Source organism: Lissotriton vulgaris, chromosome 9 (genome assembly GCF_964263255.1).
Source record: "Lissotriton vulgaris chromosome 9, aLisVul1.2, whole genome shotgun sequence".
NCBI lineage: Eukaryota > Metazoa > Chordata > Amphibia > Caudata > Salamandridae > Lissotriton > Lissotriton vulgaris.
In genome coordinates this window covers 540,378,023-540,400,970 of record NC_141697.1, presented here as the reverse complement: position 1 = coordinate 540,400,970, position 22,948 = coordinate 540,378,023, and the positions used below count along the sequence as shown (strand labels likewise).

Below are 22,948 nucleotides of genomic sequence, written 5' to 3'. Positions count from 1 at the left end.
ATGTCCATGGAAAGAGCCTCCGACTGCAGCAGGAAGTTTGGATGCTTCAAATTTGCATAGCTTCCAGTCCAACGTCCTCTCATGTACCGAACGCTCCCAAACGCTCTAAAGCCTTATACCGGCAAGCCCTCACCGGGTAGATCTCTGGCTCCCAGGTAAAGCCAAATACTGAGCATGCAAGCACTAGGATCACAGAGAGAGAGAGAGAGACAGAGAGCGTCGGAGAGCTGTTGTCTTGTTAAAGGCCTGAAACGGCTAGTGAATAAGAGGGTCTGGACTTTCAGTTGTGACTGATTGTGAGAGGGGAAGATAAAGATTTTCTGCACCCAGCATGCCTTGCGATATACTTAGGCAAATGAGGTGAGAGCCCGACCAATCCCACGTCACTTCTCTGAATGCCTCCTCATCTGCATAAACAGAACACTTTCATAAAGGAGCAGAGTGGCGCAGCGGAAGCGTGCTGGGCCCATAACCCAGAGGTCGATGGATCGAAACCATCCTCTGCTAATTTTGCTTGATTTTCCTTCCAAGGACCAAGCTGTCATTTCCACATAGCCAGAAAGGAAAAGTGCAAGCTTGTACCAGCTATGTGAGAAAAGACTTCTCAACTATTCATGTCTGTGTAATACAAGAGTGATCGTGAAAGGTACAACCCTGTACTTTGAAAGTAAAGACACACAATTATAACCATAAATGACTGGTGGGAGCTTCACACAACTTTCTGGGCATGCTTTGAATTTCATTCTTCCCTTTTTGTTCTGCTCTTATCTATCTCCTGGGCATTTCATGGAATGTTCTCTTTCTCTTCCCTGCTTTGCTTCCCATGCTGCCTATATATGCTCATTTCTACTATTTGTACTGTTGCTTTTCATTTCTTCTCTTCTGCACAACTTTGTCCTTGGTTTCAATCCCCAGTTCCTTACCCTCTGCAAAAAACGTTCTACTGCTTCTCATGTTGGTATCTAAACCAAATGCACCATTGAAGCTGGTGCAAGATAGTCATTGATTTCTGCAACGTAATATTTAGAACCGAGAGCTAACACATCAGAGGGCGTTGGTGGTATAGTGGTGAGCATAGCTGCTTCCCAAGCAGTTGACCCGGGTTCGATTCCCGGCCAACGCACTGAAAATACTTATATATTCTGCAAGCAGGATATATTGTAATGCAACATGTCACAAAATGGAAATTTCACGAACAGATTAATCAGCCATATATAAAAAAATAAACAAATACGTGGGCAAACATCTCAATCGCACCTTCTGCTACATACATTGTCCTAATATATGATAAGTTTCATAAAGCAGAGTCACAACACACATGTGCTGGTAATAAATTTGTTACAGTGGGCAAACAATGGAAGGGCTGAGGCCCGACCAGACATTGTAACTCCAGCATCTCTATGTTAAAAAGCATTTCTAGGCAATATCTAGCCTCTGAAAAAAATATGCAAGATCCACCGATAAATCTGGCAAAAGTCCCTAACATTTTGTGCATACTTGTGCTCTCACCTGAATGTAGCGCCACCTTGTAGCTGTCGAAGGAAACTGCTGCTCACAAAATGTTTTATCAGAAGGCAAGTTGAGAGGAATCCAAGAGTCAGATGTCCATGGAAAGAACCACTCACTGAAGCAGGAATGTTGGAGGCTTCATATTCGCATAGTTTCCTGTCCAACGTCCACAACGCTCCCAAACGCTCAAAAGCCTCACACCGGGCAAGCCCTCACCGGGTATATCTCTGGCTCCAAGGTAAAGCCAAATCCTGAGCATGCTAGTGCTAGGATCACAGAGCGAGAGAGAGATGGTTCAAGAGCTACTGTCTTGATAAAGGCCTGAAACGGCTAGTGCCTAAGAGTGTCTGACTTTCAGTTATGACTGATTGTGAGAGGGGAAGATGAAGTTTTTCTGCACCCAGCATGCCTTGGGATATACTTATGCAAATGAGGTGAGAGCCAGACCAATCCCATGCTACTCTGCCTAATGCTCCTTATCTGCATAAAAAGAACACTTTCACAACGGAGCAGAGTGGCGCAGCGGAAGCGTGCTGGGCCCATAACCCAGAGGTCGATGGATCGAAACCATCCTCTGCTAATTTTGCTTGATTTTACTTCCAAGGACCAAGCTGTCATTTCCACGCTACCAGCAAGGAAAAGCGCAAGCTTGTGCCAGCTATGTGAGAAAAGACTTCTCAACTATCTGTGTCTGCTGAAATACAAGAGAGGGATCGTCAAAAGCTCCACACTGTACTTTGAAAGTAAAGGCACACAATAATAAGCATGAATGACTGGTGGGACCTTCAAACACTTTTATGTGGAGGCTTTGAATTTCATTCTTCCCTTTTTTGTTCTGCTCTTATCTATCTCCTGGGCATTTCATGGAATGTTCTCTATTTCTCTTCCCTGCTTTGCTTCCCATGCTGCCTCTATGTGTTCATATCTATTATTTGTATTGCTGCTTTCCATTCTTCTCTTCTGCACAGCTTTGTCCTTGGTTTCAATCCCAGTTCCTTACCCTCTACAAAAACTTTCTATTGCTTTTCATGTTGGTATCTAAACCAAATGCACCATTGAAGCTGGTGCATGATAGTCATTGAACTCAGGGTCCTAATGTTTAGAACCGAGAGCACAAAGATCAGAGGGCGTTGGTGGTATAGTGGTGAGCATAGCTGCCTTCCAAGCAGTTGACCCGGGTTCGATTCCCGGCCAACGCAGTACAAATACTTATATATTCTGCAAGCAGGATATATTTTAAAGCAACATTTCACAAAATGGTAATATAATTAAGAGGTTAATCAGCCATTATATAAAAAATAAACAAATATGTAGGCAAGCATTTCGATCGCCCCTTCTGCTATATTCATTGTCCTAATATATGATAAGTTTCATAAAGCAGAGTCACCACTCACATGTACTGGTAAAAAAATATGTTACAGTGGGCAGACAATGAAAGGGCTGAGGCCCGACCAGACATTTTAACTCCAGCATCTCTATGTTAAAAAGCATTTCCTAGGCAATATTTAGCCTCTGAAAAAAATATGCAAGGTCCAGCAATAAATCTGGCAAAAGTCCCCAACATTTTGTGCATACTTGTGCCCTCACCTGAATGTAGCACCACCTTGTAGCCGTCGGAGGTAACTGCAGCTCACAAAATGTTTCATCAGAGGGCAAGTTTAGAGGAATCCAAAAGGCAGATGTCCATGGAAAGAGCCTCCGACTGCAGCAGGAAGTTTGGATGCTTCAAATTTGCATAGCTTCCAGTCCAACGTCCTCTCATGTACCGAACGCTCCCAAACGCTCTAAAGCCTTATACCGGCAAGCCCTCACCGGGTAGATCTCTGGCTCCCAGGAAAAGCCAAATACTGAGCATGCAAGCACTAGGATCACAGAGAGAGAGAGAGACAGAGAGCGTCAGAGAGCTGTTGTCTTGTTAAAGGCCTGAAACGGCTAGTGCCTAAGAGGGTCTGGACTTTCAGTTGTGACTGATTGTGAGAGGGGAAGATAAAGATTTTCTGCACCCAGCATGCCTTGCGATATACTTAGGCAAATGAGGTGAGAGCCCGACCAATCCCACGTCACTTCTCTGAATGCCTCCTCATCTGCATAAAGAGAACACTTTCACAAAGGAGCAGAGTGGCGCAGCGGAAGCGTGCTGGGCCCATAACCCAGAGGTCGATGGATCGAAACCATCCTCTGCTAATTTTGCTTGATTTTCCTTCCAAGGACCAAGCTGTCATTTCCACATAGCCAGAAAGGAAAAGTGCAAGCTTGTGCCAGCTATGTGAGAAAAGACTTCTCAACTATTCGTGTCTGTGTAATACAAGAGTGATCGTGAAAGGTACAACCCTGTACTTTGAAAGTAAAGACACACAATTATAACCATAAATGACTGACTGGTGGGAGCTTCACACAACTTTCTGGGCATGCTTTGAATTTCATTCTTCCCTTTTTGTTCTGCTCTTATCTATCTCCTGGGCATTTCATGGAATGTTCTCTTTCTCTTCCCTGCTTTGCTTCCCATGCTGCCTATATATGCTCATTTCTACTATTTGTACTGTTGCTTTTCATTTCTTCTCTTCTGCACAACTTTGTCCTTGGTTTCAATCCCCAGTTCCTTACCCTCTGCAAAAAACGTTCTACTGCTTCTCATGTTGGTATCTAAACCAAATGCACCATTGAAGCTGGTGCAAGATAGTCATTGATTTCTGCAACGTAATATTTAGAACCGAGAGCTAACACATCAGAGGGCGTTGGTGGTATAGTGGTGAGCATAGCTGCTTCCCAAGCAGTTGACCCGGGTTCGATTCCCGGCCAACGCACTGAAAATACTTATATATTCTGCAAGCAGGATATATTGTAATGCAACATGTCACAAAATGGAAATTTCACGAACAGATTAATCAGCCATATATAAAAAAATAAACAAATACGTGGGCAAACATCTCAATCGCACCTTCTGCTACATACATTGTCCTAATATATGATAAGTTTCATAAAGCAGAGTCACAACACACATGTGCTGGTAATAAATTTGTTACAGTGGGCAAACAATGGAAGGGCTGAGGCCCGACCAGACATTGTAACTCCAGCATCTCTATGTTAAAAAGCATTTCTAGGCAATATCTAGCCTCTGAAAAAATATGCAAGATCCACCGATAAATCTGGCAAAAGTCCCTAACATTTTGTGCATACTTGTGCTCTCACCTGAATGTAGCGCCACCTTGTAGCTGTCGAAGGAAACTGCTGCTCACAAAATGTTTTATCAGAAGGCAAGTTGAGAGGAATCCAAGAGTCAGATGTCCATGGAAAGAACCACTCACTGAAGCAGGAATGTTGGAGGCTTCATATTCGCATAGTTTCCTGTCCAACGTCCACTCACGTCCCGAACGCTCCCAAACGCTCAAAAGCCTCACACCGGGCAAGCCCTCACCGGGTATATCTCTGGCTCCAAGGTAAAGCCAAATCCTGAGCATGCTAGTGCTAGGATCACAGAGCGAGAGAGAGATGGTTCAAGAGCTACTGTCTTGATAAAGGCCTGAAACGGCTAGTGCCTAAGAGTGTCTGACTTTCAGTTATGACTGATTGTGAGAGGGGAAGATGAAGTTTTTCTGCACCCAGCATGCCTTGGGATATACTTATGCAAATGAGGTGAGAGCCAGACCAATCCCATGCTACTCTGCCTAATGCTCCTTATCTGCATAAAAAGAACACTTTCACAACGGAGCAGAGTGGCGCAGCGGAAGCGTGCTGGGCCCATAACCCAGAGGTCGATGGATCGAAACCATCCTCTGCTAATTTTGCTTGATTTTACTTCCAAGGACCAAGCTGTCATTTCCACGCTACCAGCAAGGAATAGCGCAAGCTTGTGCCAGCTATGTGAGAAAAGACTTCTCAACTATCTGTGTCTGCTGAAATACAAGAGAGGGATCGTCAAAAGCTCCACACTGTACTTTGAAAGTAAAGGCACACAATAATAAGCATGAATGACTGGTGGGACCTTCAAACACTTTTATGTGGAGGCTTTGAATTTCATTCTTCCCTTTTTTGTTCTGCTCTTATCTATCTCCTGGGCATTTCATGGAATGTTCTCTATTTCTCTTCCCTGCTTTGCTTCCCATGCTGCCTCTATGTGTTCATATCTATTATTTGTATTGCTGCTTTCCATTCTTCTCTTCTGCACAGCTTTGTCCTTGGTTTCAATCCCAGTTCCTTACCCTCTACAAAAACTTTCTATTGCTTTTCATGTTGGTATCTAAACCAAATGCACCATTGAAGCTGGTGCATGATAGTCATTGAACTCAGGGTCCTAATGTTTAGAACCGAGAGCGCAAAGATCAGAGGGCGTTGGTGGTATAGTGGTGAGCATAGCTGCCTTCCAAGCAGTTGACCCGGGTTCGATTCCCGGCCAACGCAGTACAAATACTTATATATTCTGCAAGCAGGATATATTTTAAAGCAACATTTCACAAAATGGTAATATAATTAAGAGGTTAATCAGCCATTATATAAAAAATAAACAAATATGTAGGCAAGCATTTCGATCGCCCCTTCTGCTATATTCATTGTCCTAATATATGATAAGTTTCATAAAGCAGAGTCACCACTCACATGTACTGGTAAAAAAATATGTTACAGTGGGCAGACAATGAAAGGGCTGAGGCCCGACCAGACATTTTAACTCCAGCATCTCTATGTTAAAAAGCATTTCCTAGGCAATATTTAGCCTCTGAAAAAAATATGCAAGATCCAGCAATAAATCTGGCAAAAGTCCCCAACATTTTGTGCATACTTGTGCCCTCACCTGAATGTAGCACCACCTTGTAGCCGTCGGAGGTAACTGCAGCTCACAAAATGTTTCATCAGAGGGCAAGTTTAGAGGAATCCAAAAGGCAGATGTCCATGGAAAGAGCCTCCGACTGCAGCAGGAAGTTTGGATGCTTCAAATTTGCATAGCTTCCAGTCCAACGTCCTCTCATGTACCGAACGCTCCCAAACGCTCTAAAGCCTTATACCGGCAAGCCCTCACCGGGTAGATCTCTGGCTCCCAGGTAAAGCCAAATACTGAGCATGCAAGCACTAGGATCACAGAGAGAGAGAGAGACAGAGAGCGTCGGAGAGCTGTTGTCTTGTTAAAGGCCTGAAACGGCTAGTGAATAAGAGGGTCTGGACTTTCAGTTGTGACTGATTGTGAGAGGGGAAGATAAAGATTTTCTGCACCCAGCATGCCTTGCGATATACTTAGGCAAATGAGGTGAGAGCCCGACCAATCCCACGTCACTTCTCTGAATGCCTCCTCATCTGCATAAACAGAACACTTTCACAAAGGAGCAGAGTGGCGCAGCGGAAGCGTGCTGGGCCCATAACCCAGAGGTCGATGGATCGAAACCATCCTCTGCTAATTTTGCTTGATTTTCCTTCCAAGGACCAAGCTGTCATTTCCACATAGCCAGAAAGGAAAAGTGCAAGCTTGTACCAGCTATGTGAGAAAAGACTTCTCAACTATTCGTGTCTGTGTAATACAAGAGTGATCGTGAAAGGTACAACCCTGTACTTTGAAAGTAAAGACACACAATTATAACCATAAATGACTGGTGGGAGCTTCACACAACTTTCTGGGCATGCTTTGAATTTCATTCTTCCCTTTTTGTTCTGCTCTTATCTATCTCCTGGGCATTTCATGGAATGTTCTCTTTCTCTTCCCTGCTTTGCTTCCCATGCTGCCTATATATGCTCATTTCTACTATTTGTACTGTTGCTTTTCATTTCTTCTCTTCTGCACAACTTTGTCCTTGGTTTCAATCCCCAGTTCCTTACCCTCTGCAAAAAACGTTCTACTGCTTCTCATGTTGGTATCTAAACCAAATGCACCATTGAAGCTGGTGCAAGATAGTCATTGATTTCTGCAACGTAATATTTAGAACCGAGAGCTAACACATCAGAGGGCGTTGGTGGTATAGTGGTGAGCATAGCTGCTTCCCAAGCAGTTGACCCGGGTTCGATTCCCGGCCAACGCACTGAAAATACTTATATATTCTGCAAGCAGGATATATTGTAATGCAACATGTCACAAAATGGAAATTTCACGAACAGATTAATCAACCATATATAAAAAAATAAACAAATACGTGGGCAAACATCTCAATCGCACCTTCTGCTACATACATTGTCCTAATATATGATAAGTTTCATAAAGCAGAGTCACAACACACATGTGCTGGTAATAAATTTGTTACAGTGGGCAAACAATGGAAGGGCTGAGGCCCGACCAGACATTGTAACTCCAGCATCTCTATGTTAAAAAGCATTTCTAGGCAATATCTAGCCTCTGAAAAAAATATGCAAGATCCACCGATAAATCTGGCAAAAGTCCCTAACATTTTGTGCATACTTGTGCTCTCACCTGAATGTAGCGCCACCTTGTAGCTGTCGAAGGAAACTGCTGCTCACAAAATGTTTTATCAGAAGGCAAGTTGAGAGGAATCCAAGAGTCAGATGTCCATGGAAAGAACCACTCACTGAAGCAGGAATGTTGGAGGCTTCATATTCGCATAGTTTCCTGTCCAACGTCCACAACGCTCCCAAACGCTCAAAAGCCTCACACCGGGCAAGCCCTCACCGGGTATATCTCTGGCTCCAAGGTAAAGCCAAATCCTGAGCATGCTAGTGCTAGGATCACAGAGCGAGAGAGAGATGGTTCAAGAGCTACTGTCTTGATAAAGGCCTGAAACGGCTAGTGCCTAAGAGTGTCTGACTTTCAGTTATTACTGATTGTGAGAGGGGAAGATGAAGTTTTTCTGCACCCAGCATGCCTTGGGATATACTTATGCAAATGAGGTGAGAGCCAGACCAATCCCATGCTACTCTGCCTAATGCTCCTTATCTGCATAAAAAGAACACTTTCACAACGGAGCAGAGTGGCGCAGCGGAAGCGTGCTGGGCCCATAACCCAGAGGTCGATGGATCGAAACCATCCTCTGCTAATTTTGCTTGATTTTACTTCCAAGGACCAAGCTGTCATTTCCACGCTACCAGCAAGGAAAAGCGCAAGCTTGTGCCAGCTATGTGAGAAAAGACTTCTCAACTATCTGTGTCTGCTGAAATACAAGAGAGGGATCGTCAAAAGCTCCACACTGTACTTTGAAAGTAAAGGCACACAATAATAAGCATGAATGACTGGTGGGACCTTCAAACACTTTTATGTGGAGGCTTTGAATTTCATTCTTCCCTTTTTTGTTCTGCTCTTATCTATCTCCTGGGCATTTCATGGAATGTTCTCTATTTCTCTTCCCTGCTTTGCTTCCCATGCTGCCTCTATGTGTTCATATCTATTATTTGTATTGCTGCTTTCCATTCTTCTCTTCTGCACAGCTTTGTCCTTGGTTTCAATCCCAGTTCCTTACCCTCTACAAAAACTTTCTATTGCTTTTCATGTTGGTATCTAAACCAAATGCACCATTGAAGCTGGTGCATGATAGTCATTGAACTCAGGGTCCTAATGTTTAGAACCGAGAGCGCAAAGATCAGAGGGCGTTGGTGGTATAGTGGTGAGCATAGCTGCCTTCCAAGCAGTTGACCCGGGTTCGATTCCCGGCCAACGCAGTACAAATACTTATATATTCTGCAAGCAGGATATATTTTAAAGCAACATTTCACAAAATGGTAATATAATTAAGAGGTTAATCAGCCATTATATAAAAAATAAACAAATATGTAGGCAAGCATTTCGATCGCCCCTTCTGCTATATTCATTGTCCTAATATATGATAAGTTTCATAAAGCAGAGTCACCACTCACATGTACTGGTAAAAAAATATGTTACAGTGGGCAGACAATGAAAGGGCTGAGGCCCGACCAGACATTTTAACTCCAGCATCTCTATGTTAAAAAGCATTTCCTAGGCAATATTTAGCCTCTGAAAAAAATATGCAAGATCCAGCAATAAATCTGGCAAAAGTCCCCAACATTTTGTGCATACTTGTGCCCTCACCTGAATGTAGCACCACCTTGTAGCCGTCGGAGGTAACTGCAGCTCACAAAATGTTTCATCAGAGGGCAAGTTTAGAGGAATCCAAAAGGCAGATGTCCATGGAAAGAGCCTCCGACTGCAGCAGGAAGTTTGGATGCTTCAAATTTGCATAGCTTCCAGTCCAACGTCCTCTCATGTACCGAACGCTCCCAAACGCTCTAAAGCCTTATACCGGCAAGCCCTCACCGGGTAGATCTCTGGCTCCCAGGTAAAGCCAAATACTGAGCATGCAAGCACTAGGATCACAGAGAGAGAGAGAGACAGAGAGCGTCGGAGAGCTGTTGTCTTGTTAAAGGCCTGAAACGGCTAGTGAATAAGAGGGTCTGGACTTTCAGTTGTGACTGATTGTGAGAGGGGAAGATAAAGATTTTCTGCACCCAGCATGCCTTGCGATATACTTAGGCAAATGAGGTGAGAGCCCGACCAATCCCACGTCACTTCTCTGAATGCCTCCTCATCTGCATAAACAGAACACTTTCACAAAGGAGCAGAGTGGCGCAGCGGAAGCGTGCTGGGCCCATAACCCAGAGGTCGATGGATCGAAACCATCCTCTGCTAATTTTGCTTGATTTTCCTTCCAAGGACCAAGCTGTCATTTCCACATAGCCAGAAAGGAAAAGTGCAAGCTTGTACCAGCTATGTGAGAAAAGACTTCTCAACTATTCGTGTCTGTGTAATACAAGAGTGATCATGAAAGGTACAACCCTGTACTTTGAAAGTAAAGACACACAATTATAACCATAAATGACTGGTGGGAGCTTCACACAACTTTCTGGGCATGCTTTGAATTTCATTCTTCCCTTTTTGTTCTGCTCTTATCTATCTCCTGGGCATTTCATGGAATGTTCTCTTTCTCTTCCCTGCTTTGCTTCCCATGCTGCCTATATATGCTCATTTCTACTATTTGTACTGTTGCTTTTCATTTCTTCTCTTCTGCACAACTTTGTCCTTGGTTTCAATCCCCAGTTCCTTACCCTCTGCAAAAAACGTTCTACTGCTTCTCATGTTGGTATCTAAACCAAATGCACCATTGAAGCTGGTGCAAGATAGTCATTGATTTCTGCAACGTAATATTTAGAACCGAGAGCTAACACATCAGAGGGCGTTGGTGGTAAAGTGGTGAGCATAGCTGCTTCCCAAGCAGTTGACCCGGGTTCGATTCCCGGCCAACGCACTGAAAATACTTATATATTCTGCAAGCAGGATATATTGTAATGCAACATGTCACAAAATGGAAATTTCACGAACAGATTAATCAGCCATATATAAAAAAATAAACAAATACGTGGGCAAACATCTCAATCGCACCTTCTGCTACATACATTGTCCTAATATATGATAAGTTTCATAAAGCAGAGTCACAACACACATGTGCTGGTAATAAATTTGTTACAGTGGGCAAACAATGGAAGGGCTGAGGCCCGACCAGACATTGTAACTCCAGCATCTCTATGTTAAAAAGCATTTCTAGGCAATATCTAGCCTCTGAAAAAAATATGCAAGATCCACCGATAAATCTGGCAAAAGTCCCTAACATTTTGTGCATACTTGTGCTCTCACCTGAATGTAGCGCCACCTTGTAGCTGTCGAAGGAAACTGCTGCTCACAAAATGTTTTATCAGAAGGCAAGTTGAGAGGAATCCAAGAGTCAGATGTCCATGGAAAGAACCACTCACTGAAGCAGGAATGTTGGAGGCTTCATATTCGCATAGTTTCCTGTCCAACGTCCACAACGCTCCCAAACGCTCAAAAGCCTCACACCGGGCAAGCCCTCACCGGGTATATCTCTGGCTCCAAGGTAAAGCCAAATCCTGAGCATGCTAGTGCTAGGATCACAGAGCGAGAGAGAGATGGTTCAAGAGCTACTGTCTTGATAAAGGCCTGAAACGGCTAGTGCCTAAGAGTGTCTGACTTTCAGTTATGACTGATTGTGAGAGGGGAAGATGAAGTTTTTCTGCACCCAGCATGCCTTGGGATATACTTATGCAAATGAGGTGAGAGCCAGACCAATCCCATGCTACTCTGCCTAATGCTCCTTATCTGCATAAAAAGAACACTTTCACAACGGAGCAGAGTGGCGCAGCGGAAGCGTGCTGGGCCCATAACCCAGAGGTCGATGGAGCGAAACCATCCTCTGCTAATTTTGCTTGATTTTACTTCCAAGGACCAAGCTGTCATTTCCACGCTACCAGCAAGGAAAAGCGCAAGCTTGTGCCAGCTATGTGAGAAAAGACTTCTCAACTATCTGTGTCTGCTGAAATACAAGAGAGGGATCGTCAAAGGCTCCACACTGTACTTTGAAAGTAAAGGCACACAATAATAAGCATGAATGACTGGTGGGACCTTCAAACACTTTTATGTGGAGGCTTTGAATTTCATTCTTCCCTTTTTTGTTCTGCTCTTATCTATCTCCTGGGCATTTCATGGAATGTTCTCTATTTCTCTTCCCTGCTTTGCTTCCCATGCTGCCTCTATGTGTTCATATCTATTATTTGTATTGCTGCTTTCCATTCTTCTCTTCTGCACAGCTTTGTCCTTGGTTTCAATCCCAGTTCCTTACCCTCTACAAAAACTTTCTATTGCTTTTCATGTTGGTATCTAAACCAAATGCACCATTGAAGCTGGTGCATGATAGTCATTGAACTCAGGGTCCTAATGTTTAGAACCGAGAGCGCAAAGATCAGAGGGCGTTGGTGGTATAGTGGTGAGCATAGCTGCCTTCCAAGCAGTTGACCCGGGTTCGATTCCCGGCCAACGCAGTACAAATACTTATATATTCTGCAAGCAGGATATATTTTAAAGCAACATTTCACAAAATGGTAATATAATTAAGAGGTTAATCAGCCATTATATAAAAAATAAACAAATATGTAGGCAAGCATTTCGATCGCCCCTTCTGCTATATTCATTGTCCTAATATATGATAAGTTTCATAAAGCAGAGTCACCACTCACATGTACTGGTAAAAAAATATGTTACAGTGGGCAGACAATGAAAGGGCTGAGGCCCAACCAGACATTTTAACTCCAGCATCTCTATGTTAAAAAGCATTTCCTAGGCAATATTTAGCCTCTGAAAAAAATATGCAAGATCCAGCAATAAATCTGGCAAAAGTCCCCAACATTTTGTGCATACTTGTGCCCTCACCTGAATGTAGCACCACCTTGTAGCCGTCGGAGGTAACTGCAGCTCACAAAATGTTTCATCAGAGGGCAAGTTTAGAGGAATCCAAAAGGCAGATGTCCATGGAAAGAGCCTCCGACTGCAGCAGGAAGTTTGGATGCTTCAAATTTGCATAGCTTCCAGTCCAACGTCCTCTCATGTACCGAACGCTCCCAAACGCTCTAAAGCCTTATACCGGCAAGCCCTCACCGGGTAGATCTCTGGCTCCCAGGAAAAGCCAAATACTGAGCATGCAAGCACTAGGATCACAGAGAGAGAGAGAGACAGAGAGCGTCGGAGAGCTGTTGTCTTGTTAAAGGCCTGAAACGGCTAGTGCCTAAGAGGGTCTGGACTTTCAGTTGTGACTGATTGTGAGAGGGGAAGATAAAGATTTTCTGCACCCAGCATGCCTTGCGATATACTTAGGCAAATGAGGTGAGAGCCCGACCAATCCCACGTCACTTCTCTGAATGCCTCCTCATCTGCATAAAGAGAACACTTTCACAAAGGAGCAGAGTGGCGCAGCGGAAGCGTGCTGGGCCCATAACCCAGAGGTCGATGGATCGAAACCATCCTCTGCTAATTTTGCTTGATTTTCCTTCCAAGGACCAAGCTGTCATTTCCACATAGCCAGAAAGGAAAAGTGCAAGCTTGTGCCAGCTATGTGAGAAAAGACTTCTCAACTATTCGTGTCTGTGTAATACAAGAGTGATCGTGAAAGGTACAACCCTGTACTTTGAAAGTAAAGACACACAATTATAACCATAAATGACTGACTGGTGGGAGCTTCACACAACTTTCTGGGCATGCTTTGAATTTCATTCTTCCCTTTTTGTTCTGCTCTTATATATCTCCTGGGCATTTCATGGAATGTTCTCTTTCTCTTCCCTGCTTTGCTTCCCATGCTGCCTATATATGCTCATTTCTACTATTTGTACTGTTGCTTTTCATTTCTTCTCTTCTGCACAACTTTGTCCTTGGTTTCAATCCCCAGTTCCTTACCCTCTGCAAAAAACGTTCTACTGCTTCTCATGTTGGTATCTAAACCAAATGCACCATTGAAGCTGGTGCAAGATAGTCATTGATTTCTGCAACGTAATATTTAGAACCGAGAGCTAACACATCAGAGGGCGTTGGTGGTATAGTGGTGAGCATAGCTGCTTCCCAAGCAGTTGACCCGGGTTCGATTCCCGGCCAACGCACTGAAAATACTTATATATTCTGCAAGCAGGATATATTGTAATGCAACATGTCACGAAATGGAAATTTCACGAACAGATTAATCAGCCATATATAAAAAAATAAACAAATACGTGGGCAAACATCTCAATCGCACCTTCTGCTACATACATTGTCCTAATATATGATAAGTTTCATAAAGCAGAGTCACAACACACATGTGCTGGTAATAAATTTGTTACAGTGGGCAAACAATGGAAGGGCTGAGGCCCGACCAGACATTGTAACTCCAGCATCTCTATGTTAAAAAGCATTTCTAGGCAATATCTAGCCTCTGAAAAAATATGCAAGATCCACCGATAAATCTGGCAAAAGTCCCTAACATTTTGTGCATACTTGTGCTCTCACCTGAATGTAGCGCCACCTTGTAGCTGTCGAAGGAAACTGCTGCTCACAAAATGTTTTATCAGAAGGCAAGTTGAGAGGAATCCAAGAGTCAGATGTCCATGGAAAGAACCACTCACTGAAGCAGGAATGTTGGAGGCTTCATATTCGCATAGTTTCCTGTCCAACGTCCACAACGCTCCCAAACGCTCAAAAGCCTCACACCGGGCAAGCCCTCACCGGGTATATCTCTGGCTCCAAGGTAAAGCCAAATCCTGAGCATGCTAGTGCTAGGATCACAGAGCGAGAGAGAGATGGTTCAAGAGCTACTGTCTTGATAAAGGCCTGAAACGGCTAGTGCCTAAGAGTGTCTGACTTTCAGTTATGACTGATTGTGAGAGGGGAAGATGAAGTTTTTCTGCACCCAGCATGCCTTGGGATATACTTATGCAAATGAGGTGAGAGCCAGACCAATCCCATGCTACTCTGCCTAATGCTCCTTATCTGCATAAAAAGAACACTTTCACAACGGAGCAGAGTGGCGCAGCGGAAGCGTGCTGGGCCCATAACCCAGAGGTCGATGGATCGAAACCATCCTCTGCTAATTTTGCTTGATTTTACTTCCAAGGACCAAGCTGTCATTTCCACGCTACCAGCAAGGAAAAGCGCAAGCTTGTGCCAGCTATGTGAGAAAAGACTTCTCAACTATCTGTGTCTGCTGAAATACAAGAGAGGGATCGTCAAAAGCTCCACACTGTACTTTGAAAGTAAAGGCACACAATAATAAGCATGAATGACTGGTGGGACCTTCAAACACTTTTATGTGGAGGCTTTGAATTTCATTCTTCCCTTTTTTGTTCTGCTCTTATCTATCTCCTGGGCATTTCATGGAATGTTCTCTATTTCTCTTCCCTGCTTTGCTTCCCATGCTGCCTCTATGTGTTCATATCTATTATTTGTATTGCTGCTTTCCATTCTTCTCTTCTGCACAGCTTTGTCCTTGGTTTCAATCCCAGTTCCTTACCCTCTACAAAAACTTTCTATTGCTTTTCATGTTGGTATCTAAACCAAATGCACCATTGAAGCTGGTGCATGATAGTCATTGAACTCAGGGTCCTAATGTTTAGAACCGAGAGCACAAAGATCAGAGGGCGTTGGTGGTATAGTGGTGAGCATAGCTGCCTTCCAAGCAGTTGACCCGGGTTCGATTCCCGGCCAACGCAGTACAAATACTTATATATTCTGCAAGCAGGATATATTTTAAAGCAACATTTCACAAAATGGTAATATAATTAAGAGGTTAATCAGCCATTATATAAAAAATAAACAAATATGTAGGCAAGCATTTCGATCGCCCCTTCTGCTATATTCATTGTCCTAATATATGATAAGTTTCATAAAGCAGAGTCACCACTCACATGTACTGGTAAAAAAATATGTTACAGTGGGCAGACAATGAAAGGGCTGAGGCCCGACCAGACATTTTAACTCCAGCATCTCTATGTTAAAAAGCATTTCCTAGGCAATATTTAGCCTCTGAAAAAAATATGCAAGATCCAGCAATAAATCTGGCAAAAGTCCCCAACATTTTGTGCATACTTGTGCCCTCACCTGAATGTAGCACCACCTTGTAGCCGTCGGAGGTAACTGCAGCTCACAAAATGTTTCATCAGAGGGCAAGTTTAGAGGAATCCAAAAGGCAGATGTCCATGGAAAGAGCCTCCGACTGCAGCAGGAAGTTTGGATGCTTCAAATTTGCATAGCTTCCAGTCCAACGTCCTCTCATGTACCGAACGCTCCCAAACGCTCTAAAGCCTTATACCGGCAAGCCCTCACCGGGTAGATCTCTGGCTCCCAGGTAAAGCCAAATACTGAGCATGCAAGCACTAGGATCACAGAGAGAGAGAGAGACAGAGAGCGTCGGAGAGCTGTTGTCTTGTTAAAGGCCTGAAACGGCTAGTGAATAAGAGGGTCTGGACTTTCAGTTGTGACTGATTGTGAGAGGGGAAGATAAAGATTTTCTGCACCCAGCATGCCTTGCGATATACTTAGGCAAATGAGGTGAGAGCCCGACCAATCCCACGTCACTTCTCTGAATGCCTCCTCATCTGCATAAACAGAACACTTTCACAAAGGAGCAGAGTGGCGCAGCGGAAGCGTGCTGGGCCCATAACCCAGAGGTCGATGGATCGAAACCATCCTCTGCTAATTTTGCTTGATTTTCCTTCCAAGGACCAAGCTGTCATTTCCACATAGCCAGAAAGGAAAAGTGCAAGCTTGTACCAGCTATGTGAGAAAAGACTTCTCAACTATTCGTGTCTGTGTAATACAAGAGTGATCGTGAAAGGTACAACCCTGTACTTTGAAAGTAAAGACACACAATTATAACCATAAATGACTGGTGGGAGCTTCACACAACTTTCTGGGCATGCTTTGAATTTCATTCTTCCCTTTTTGTTCTGCTCTTATCTATCTCCTGGGCATTTCATGGAATGTTCTCTTTCTCTTCCCTGCTTTGCTTCACATGCTGCCTATATATGCTCATTTCTACTATTTGTACTGTTGCTTTTCATTTCTTCTCTTCTGCACAACTTTGTCCTTGGTTTCAATCCCCAGTTCCTTACCCTCTGCAAAAAACGTTCTACTGCTTCTCATGTTGGTATCTAAACCAAATGCACCATTGAAGCTGGTGCAAGATAGTCATTGATTTCTGCAACGTAATATTTAGAACCGAGAGCTAACACATCAGAGGGCGTTGGTGGTATAGTGGTGAGCATAGCTGCTTCCCAGGCAGTTGACCCGGGTTCGATTCCTGGCCAACGCACTGAAAATACTTATATATTCTGCAAGCAGGATATATTGTAATGCAACATGTCACAAAATGGAAATTTCATGAACAGATTAATCAGCCATATATAAAAAAATAAACAAATACGTGGGCAAACATCTCAATCGCACCTTCTGCTACATACATTGTCCTAATATATGATAAGTTTCATAAAGCAGAGTCACAACACACATGTGCTGGTAATAAATTTGTTACAGTGGGCAAACAATGGAAGGGCTGAGGCCCGACCAGACATTGTAACTCCAGCATCTCTATGTTAAAAAGCATTTCTAGGCAATATCTAGCCTCTGAAAAAAATATGCAAGATCCACCGATAAATCTGGCAAAAGTCCCTAACATTTTGTGCATACTTGTGCTCTCACCTGAATGTAGCGCCACCTTGTAGCTGTCGAAGGAAACTGCTGCTCACAAAATGTTTTATCAGAAGGCAAGTTGAGAGGAATCCAAGAGTCAGATGTCCATGGAAAGAACCACTCACTGAAGCAGGAATGTTGGAGGCTTCATATTCGCATAGTTTCCTGTCCAACGTCCACAACGCTCCCAAACGCTCAAAAGCCTCACACCGGGCAAGCCCTCACCGGGTATATCTCTGGCTCCAAGGTAAAGCCAAATCCTGAGCATGCTAGTGCTAGGATCACAGAGCGAGAGAGAGATGGTTCAAGAGCTACTGTCTTGATAAAGGCCTGAAACGGCTAGTGCCTAAGAGTGTCTGACTTTCAGTTATGACTGATTGTGAGAGGGGAAGATGAAGTTTTTCTGCACCCAGCATGCCTTGGGATATACTTATGCAAATGAGGTGAGAGCCAGACCAATCCCATGCTACTCTGCCTAATGCTCCTTATCTGCATAAAAAGAACACGTTCACAACGGAGCAGAGTGGCGCAGCGGAAGCGTGCTGGGCCCATAACCCAGAGGTCGATGGATCGAAACCATCCTCTGCTAATTTTGCTTGATTTTACTTCCAAGGACCAAGCTGTCATTTCCACGCTACCAGCAAGGAAAAGCGCAAGCTTGTGCCAGCTATGTGAGAAAAGACTTCTCAACTATCTGTGTCTGCTGAAATACAAGAGAGGGATCGTCAAAGGCTCCACACTGTACTTTGAAAGTAAAGGCACACAATAATAAGCATGAATGACTGGTGGGACCTTCAAACACTTTTATGTGGAGGCTTTGAATTTCATTCTTCCCTTTTTTGTTCTGCTCTTATCTATCTCCTGGGCATTTCATGGAATGTTCTCTATTTCTCTTCCCTGCTTTGCTTCCCATGCTGCCTCTATGTGTTCATATCTATTATTTGTATTGCTGCTTTCCATTCTTCTCTTCTGCACAGCTTTGTCCTTGGTTTCAATCCCAGTTCCTTACCCTCTACAAAAACTTTCTATTGCTTTTCATGTTGGTATCTAAACCAAATGCACCATTGAAGCTGGTGCATGATAGTCATTGAACTCAGGGTCCTAATGTTTAGAACCGAGAGCGCAAAGATCAGAGGGCGTTGGTGGTATAGTGGTGAGCATAGCTGCCTTCCAAGCAGTTGACCCGGGTTCGATTCCCGGCCAACGCAGTACAAATACTTATATATTCTGCAAGCAGGATATATTTTAAAGCAACATTTCACAAAATGGTAATATAATTAAGAGGTTAATCAGCCATTATATAAAAAATAAACAAATATGTAGGCAAGCATTTCGATCGCCCCTTCTGCTATATTCATTGTCCTAATATATGATAAGTTTCATAAAGCAGAGTCACCACTCACATGTACTGGTAAAAAAATATGTTACAGTGGGCAGACAATGAAAGGGCTGAGGCCCAACCAGACATTTTAACTCCAGCATCTCTATGTTAAAAAGCATTTCCTAGGCAATATTTAGCCTCTGAAAAAAATATGCAAGATCCAGCAATAAATCTGGCAAAAGTCCCCAACATTTTGTGCATACTTGTGCCCTCACCTGAATGTAGCACCACCTTGTAGCCGTCGGAGGTAACTGCAGCTCACAAAATGTTTCATCAGAGGGCAAGTTTAGAGGAATCCAAAAGGCAGATGTCCATGGAAAGAGCCTCCGACTGCAGCAGGAAGTTTGGATGCTTCAAATTTGCATAGCTTCCAGTCCAACGTCCTCTCATGTACCGAACGCTCCCAAACGCTCTAAAGCCTTATACCGGCAAGCCCTCACCGGGTAGATCTCTGGCTCCCAGGAAAAGCCAAATACTGAGCATGCAAGCACTAGGATCACAGAGAGAGAGAGAGACAGAGAGCGTCGGAGAGCTGTTGTCTTGTTAAAGGCCTGAAACGGCTAGTGCCTAAGAGGGTCTGGACTTTCAGTTGTGACTGATTGTGAGAGGGGAAGATAAAGATTTTCTGCACCCAGCATGCCTTGCGATATACTTAGGCAAATGAGGTGAGAGCCCGACCAATCCCACGTCACTTCTCTGAATGCCTCCTCATCTGCATAAAGAGAACACTTTCACAAAGGAGCAGAGTGGCGCAGCGGAAGCGTGCTGGGCCCATAACCCAGAGGTCGATGGATCGAAACCATCCTCTGCTAATTTTGCTTGATTTTCCTTCCAAGGACCAAGCTGTCATTTCCACATAGCCAGAAAGGAAAAGTGCAAGCTTGTGCCAGCTATGTGAGAAAAGACTTCTCAACTATTCGTGTCTGTGTAATACAAGAGTGATCGTGAAAGGTACAACCCTGTACTTTGAAAGTAAAGACACACAATTATAACCATAAATGACTGACTGGTGGGAGCTTCACACAACTTTCTGGGCATGCTTTGAATTTCATTCTTCCCTTTTTGTTCTGCTCTTATATATCTCCTGGGCATTTCATGGAATGTTCTCTTTCTCTTCCCTGCTTTGCTTCCCATGCTGCCTATATATGCTCATTTCTACTATTTGTACTGTTGCTTTTCATTTCTTCTCTTCTGCACAACTTTGTCCTTGGTTTCAATCCCCAGTTCCTTACCCTCTGCAAAAAACGTTCTACTGCTTCTCATGTTGGTATCTAAACCAAATGCACCATTGAAGCTGGTGCAAGATAGTCATTGATTTCTGCAACGTAATATTTAGAACCGAGAGCTAACACATCAGAGGGCGTTGGTGGTATAGTGGTGAGCATAGCTGCTTCCCAAGCAGTTGACCCGGGTTCGATTCCCGGCCAACGCACTGAAAATACTTATATATTCTGCAAGCAGGATATATTGTAATGCAACATGTCACGAAATGGAAATTTCACGAACAGATTAATCAGCCATATATAAAAAAATAAACAAATACGTGGGCAAACATCTCAATCGCACCTTCTGCTACATACATTGTCCTAATATATGATAAGTTTCATAAAGCAGAGTCACAACACACATGTGCTGGTAATAAATTTGTTACAGTGGGCAAACAATGGAAGGGCTGAGGCCCGACCAGACATTGTAACTCCAGCATCTCTATGTTAAAAAGCATTTCTAGGCAATATCTAGCCTCTGAAAAAATATGCAAGATCCACCGATAAATCTGGCAAAAGTCCCTAACATTTTGTGCATACTTGTGCTCTCACCTGAATGTAGCGCCACCTTGTAGCTGTCGAAGGAAACTGCTGCTCACAAAATGTTTTATCAGAAGGCAAGTTGAGAGGAATCCAAGAGTCAGATGTCCATGGAAAGAACCACTCACTGAAGCAGGAATGTTGGAGGCTTCATATTCGCATAGTTTCCTGTCCAACGTCCACAACGCTCCCAAACGCTCAAAAGCCTCACACCGGGCAAGCCCTCACCGGGTATATCTCTGGCTCCAAGGTAAAGCCAAATCCTGAGCATGCTAGTGCTAGGATCACAGAGCGAGAGAGAGATGGTTCAAGAGCTACTGTCTTGATAAAGGCCTGAAACGGCTAGTGCCTAAGAGTGTCTGACTTTCAGTTATGACTGATTGTGAGAGGGGAAGATGAAGTTTTTCTGCACCCAGCATGCCTTGGGATATACTTATGCAAATGAGGTGAGAGCCAGACCAATCCCATGCTACTCTGCCTAATGCTCCTTATCTGCATAAAAAGAACACTTTCACAACGGAGCAGAGTGGCGCAGCGGAAGCGTGCTGGGCCCATAACCCAGAGGTCGATGGATCGAAACCATCCTCTGCTAATTTTGCTTGATTTTACTTCCAAGGACCAAGCTGTCATTTCCACGCTACCAGCAAGGAAAAGCGCAAGCTTGTGCCAGCTATGTGAGAAAAGACTTCTCAACTATCTGTGTCTGCTGAAATACAAGAGAGGGATCGTCAAAAGCTCCACACTGTACTTTGAAAGTAAAGGCACACAATAATAAGCATGAATGACTGGTGGGACCTTCAAACACTTTTATGTGGAGGCTTTGAATTTCATTCTTCCCTTTTTTGTTCTGCTCTTATCTATCTCCTGGGCATTTCATGGAATGTTCTCTATTTCTCTTCCCTGCTTTGCTTCCCATGCTGCCTCTATGTGTTCATATCTATTATTTGTATTGCTGCTTTCCATTCTTCTCTTCTGCACAGCTTTGTCCTTGGTTTCAATCCCAGTTCCTTACCCTCTACAAAAACTTTCTATTGCTTTTCATGTTGGTATCTAAACCAAATGCACCATTGAAGCTGGTGCATGATAGTCATTGAACTCAGGGTCCTAATGTTTAGAACCGAGAGCACAAAGATCAGAGGGCGTTGGTGGTATAGTGGTGAGCATAGCTGCCTTCCAAGCAGTTGACCCGGGTTCGATTCCCGGCCAACGCAGTACAAATACTTATATATTCTGCAAGCAGGATATATTTTAAAGCAACATTTCACAAAATGGTAATATAATTAAGAGGTTAATCAGCCATTATATAAAAAATAAACAAATATGTAGGCAAGCATTTCGATCGCCCCTTCTGCTATATTCATTGTCCTAATATATGATAAGTTTCATAAAGCAGAGTCACCACTCACATGTACTGGTAAAAAAATATGTTACAGTGGGCAGACAATGAAAGGGCTGAGGCCCGACCAGACATTTTAACTCCAGCATCTCTATGTTAAAAAGCATTTCCTAGGCAATATTTAGCCTCTGAAAAAAATATGCAAGATCCAGCAATAAATCTGGCAAAAGTCCCCAACATTTTGTGCATACTTGTGCCCTCACCTGAATGTAGCACCACCTTGTAGCCGTCGGAGGTAACTGCAGCTCACAAAATGTTTCATCAGAGGGCAAGTTTAGAGGAATCCAAAAGGCAGATGTCCATGGAAAGAGCCTCCGACTGCAGCAGGAAGTTTGGATGCTTCAAATTTGCATAGCTTCCAGTCCAACGTCCTCTCATGTACCGAACGCTCCCAAACGCTCTAAAGCCTTATACCGGCAAGCCCTCACCGGGTAGATCTCTGGCTCCCAGGTAAAGCCAAATACTGAGCATGCAAGCACTAGGATCACAGAGAGAGAGAGAGACAGAGAGCGTCGGAGAGCTGTTGTCTTGTTAAAGGCCTGAAACGGCTAGTGAATAAGAGGGTCTGGACTTTCAGTTGTGACTGATTGTGAGAGGGGAAGATAAAGATTTTCTGCACCCAGCATGCCTTGCGATATACTTAGGCAAATGAGGTGAGAGCCCGACCAATCCCACGTCACTTCTCTGAATGCCTCCTCATCTGCATAAACAGAACACTTTCACAAAGGAGCAGAGTGGCGCAGCGGAAGCGTGCTGGGCCCATAACCCAGAGGTCGATGGATCGAAACCATCCTCTGCTAATTTTGCTTGATTTTCCTTCCAAGGACCAAGCTGTCATTTCCACATAGCCAGAAAGGAAAAGTGCAAGCTTGTACCAGCTATGTGAGAAAAGACTTCTCAACTATTCGTGTCTGTGTAAT

At 43.7% G+C, this 22,948-nt stretch overlaps 12 non-coding genes across 12 annotated transcripts; all 12 read left to right on the top strand.

Annotated features, from left to right (window-relative positions):
• The first annotated feature begins 1,051 nt into the window (after positions 1-1,051).
• On the top strand, positions 1,052-1,123 carry TRNAG-CCC (transfer RNA glycine (anticodon CCC)). The gene has a single exon. It is a non-coding gene; the product is annotated as a tRNA-Gly (tRNA).
• A 1,513-nt stretch (positions 1,124-2,636) lies between these two features.
• Positions 2,637-2,708, top strand: TRNAG-UCC (transfer RNA glycine (anticodon UCC)). The gene has a single exon. It is a non-coding gene; the product is annotated as a tRNA-Gly (tRNA).
• A 1,533-nt stretch (positions 2,709-4,241) lies between these two features.
• Positions 4,242-4,313, top strand: TRNAG-CCC (transfer RNA glycine (anticodon CCC)). Its single transcript has one exon. It is a non-coding gene; the product is annotated as a tRNA-Gly (tRNA).
• A 1,522-nt stretch (positions 4,314-5,835) lies between these two features.
• On the top strand, positions 5,836-5,907 carry TRNAG-UCC (transfer RNA glycine (anticodon UCC)). Its single transcript has one exon. It is a non-coding gene; the product is annotated as a tRNA-Gly (tRNA).
• A 1,529-nt stretch (positions 5,908-7,436) lies between these two features.
• Positions 7,437-7,508, top strand: TRNAG-CCC (transfer RNA glycine (anticodon CCC)). Its single transcript has one exon. It is a non-coding gene; the product is annotated as a tRNA-Gly (tRNA).
• A 1,513-nt stretch (positions 7,509-9,021) lies between these two features.
• On the top strand, positions 9,022-9,093 carry TRNAG-UCC (transfer RNA glycine (anticodon UCC)). Its single transcript has one exon. It is a non-coding gene; the product is annotated as a tRNA-Gly (tRNA).
• A 3,114-nt stretch (positions 9,094-12,207) lies between these two features.
• TRNAG-UCC (transfer RNA glycine (anticodon UCC)) lies at positions 12,208-12,279 on the top strand. Its single transcript has one exon. It is a non-coding gene; the product is annotated as a tRNA-Gly (tRNA).
• A 1,533-nt stretch (positions 12,280-13,812) lies between these two features.
• On the top strand, positions 13,813-13,884 carry TRNAG-CCC (transfer RNA glycine (anticodon CCC)). Its single transcript has one exon. It is a non-coding gene; the product is annotated as a tRNA-Gly (tRNA).
• Positions 13,885-15,396: 1,512 nt separating this feature from the next.
• Positions 15,397-15,468, top strand: TRNAG-UCC (transfer RNA glycine (anticodon UCC)). Its single transcript has one exon. It is a non-coding gene; the product is annotated as a tRNA-Gly (tRNA).
• Positions 15,469-18,582: 3,114 nt separating this feature from the next.
• TRNAG-UCC (transfer RNA glycine (anticodon UCC)) lies at positions 18,583-18,654 on the top strand. The gene has a single exon. It is a non-coding gene; the product is annotated as a tRNA-Gly (tRNA).
• Positions 18,655-20,187: 1,533 nt separating this feature from the next.
• Positions 20,188-20,259, top strand: TRNAG-CCC (transfer RNA glycine (anticodon CCC)). The gene has a single exon. It is a non-coding gene; the product is annotated as a tRNA-Gly (tRNA).
• A 1,512-nt stretch (positions 20,260-21,771) lies between these two features.
• On the top strand, positions 21,772-21,843 carry TRNAG-UCC (transfer RNA glycine (anticodon UCC)). Its single transcript has one exon. It is a non-coding gene; the product is annotated as a tRNA-Gly (tRNA).
• Positions 21,844-22,948: the final 1,105 nt, after the last annotated feature.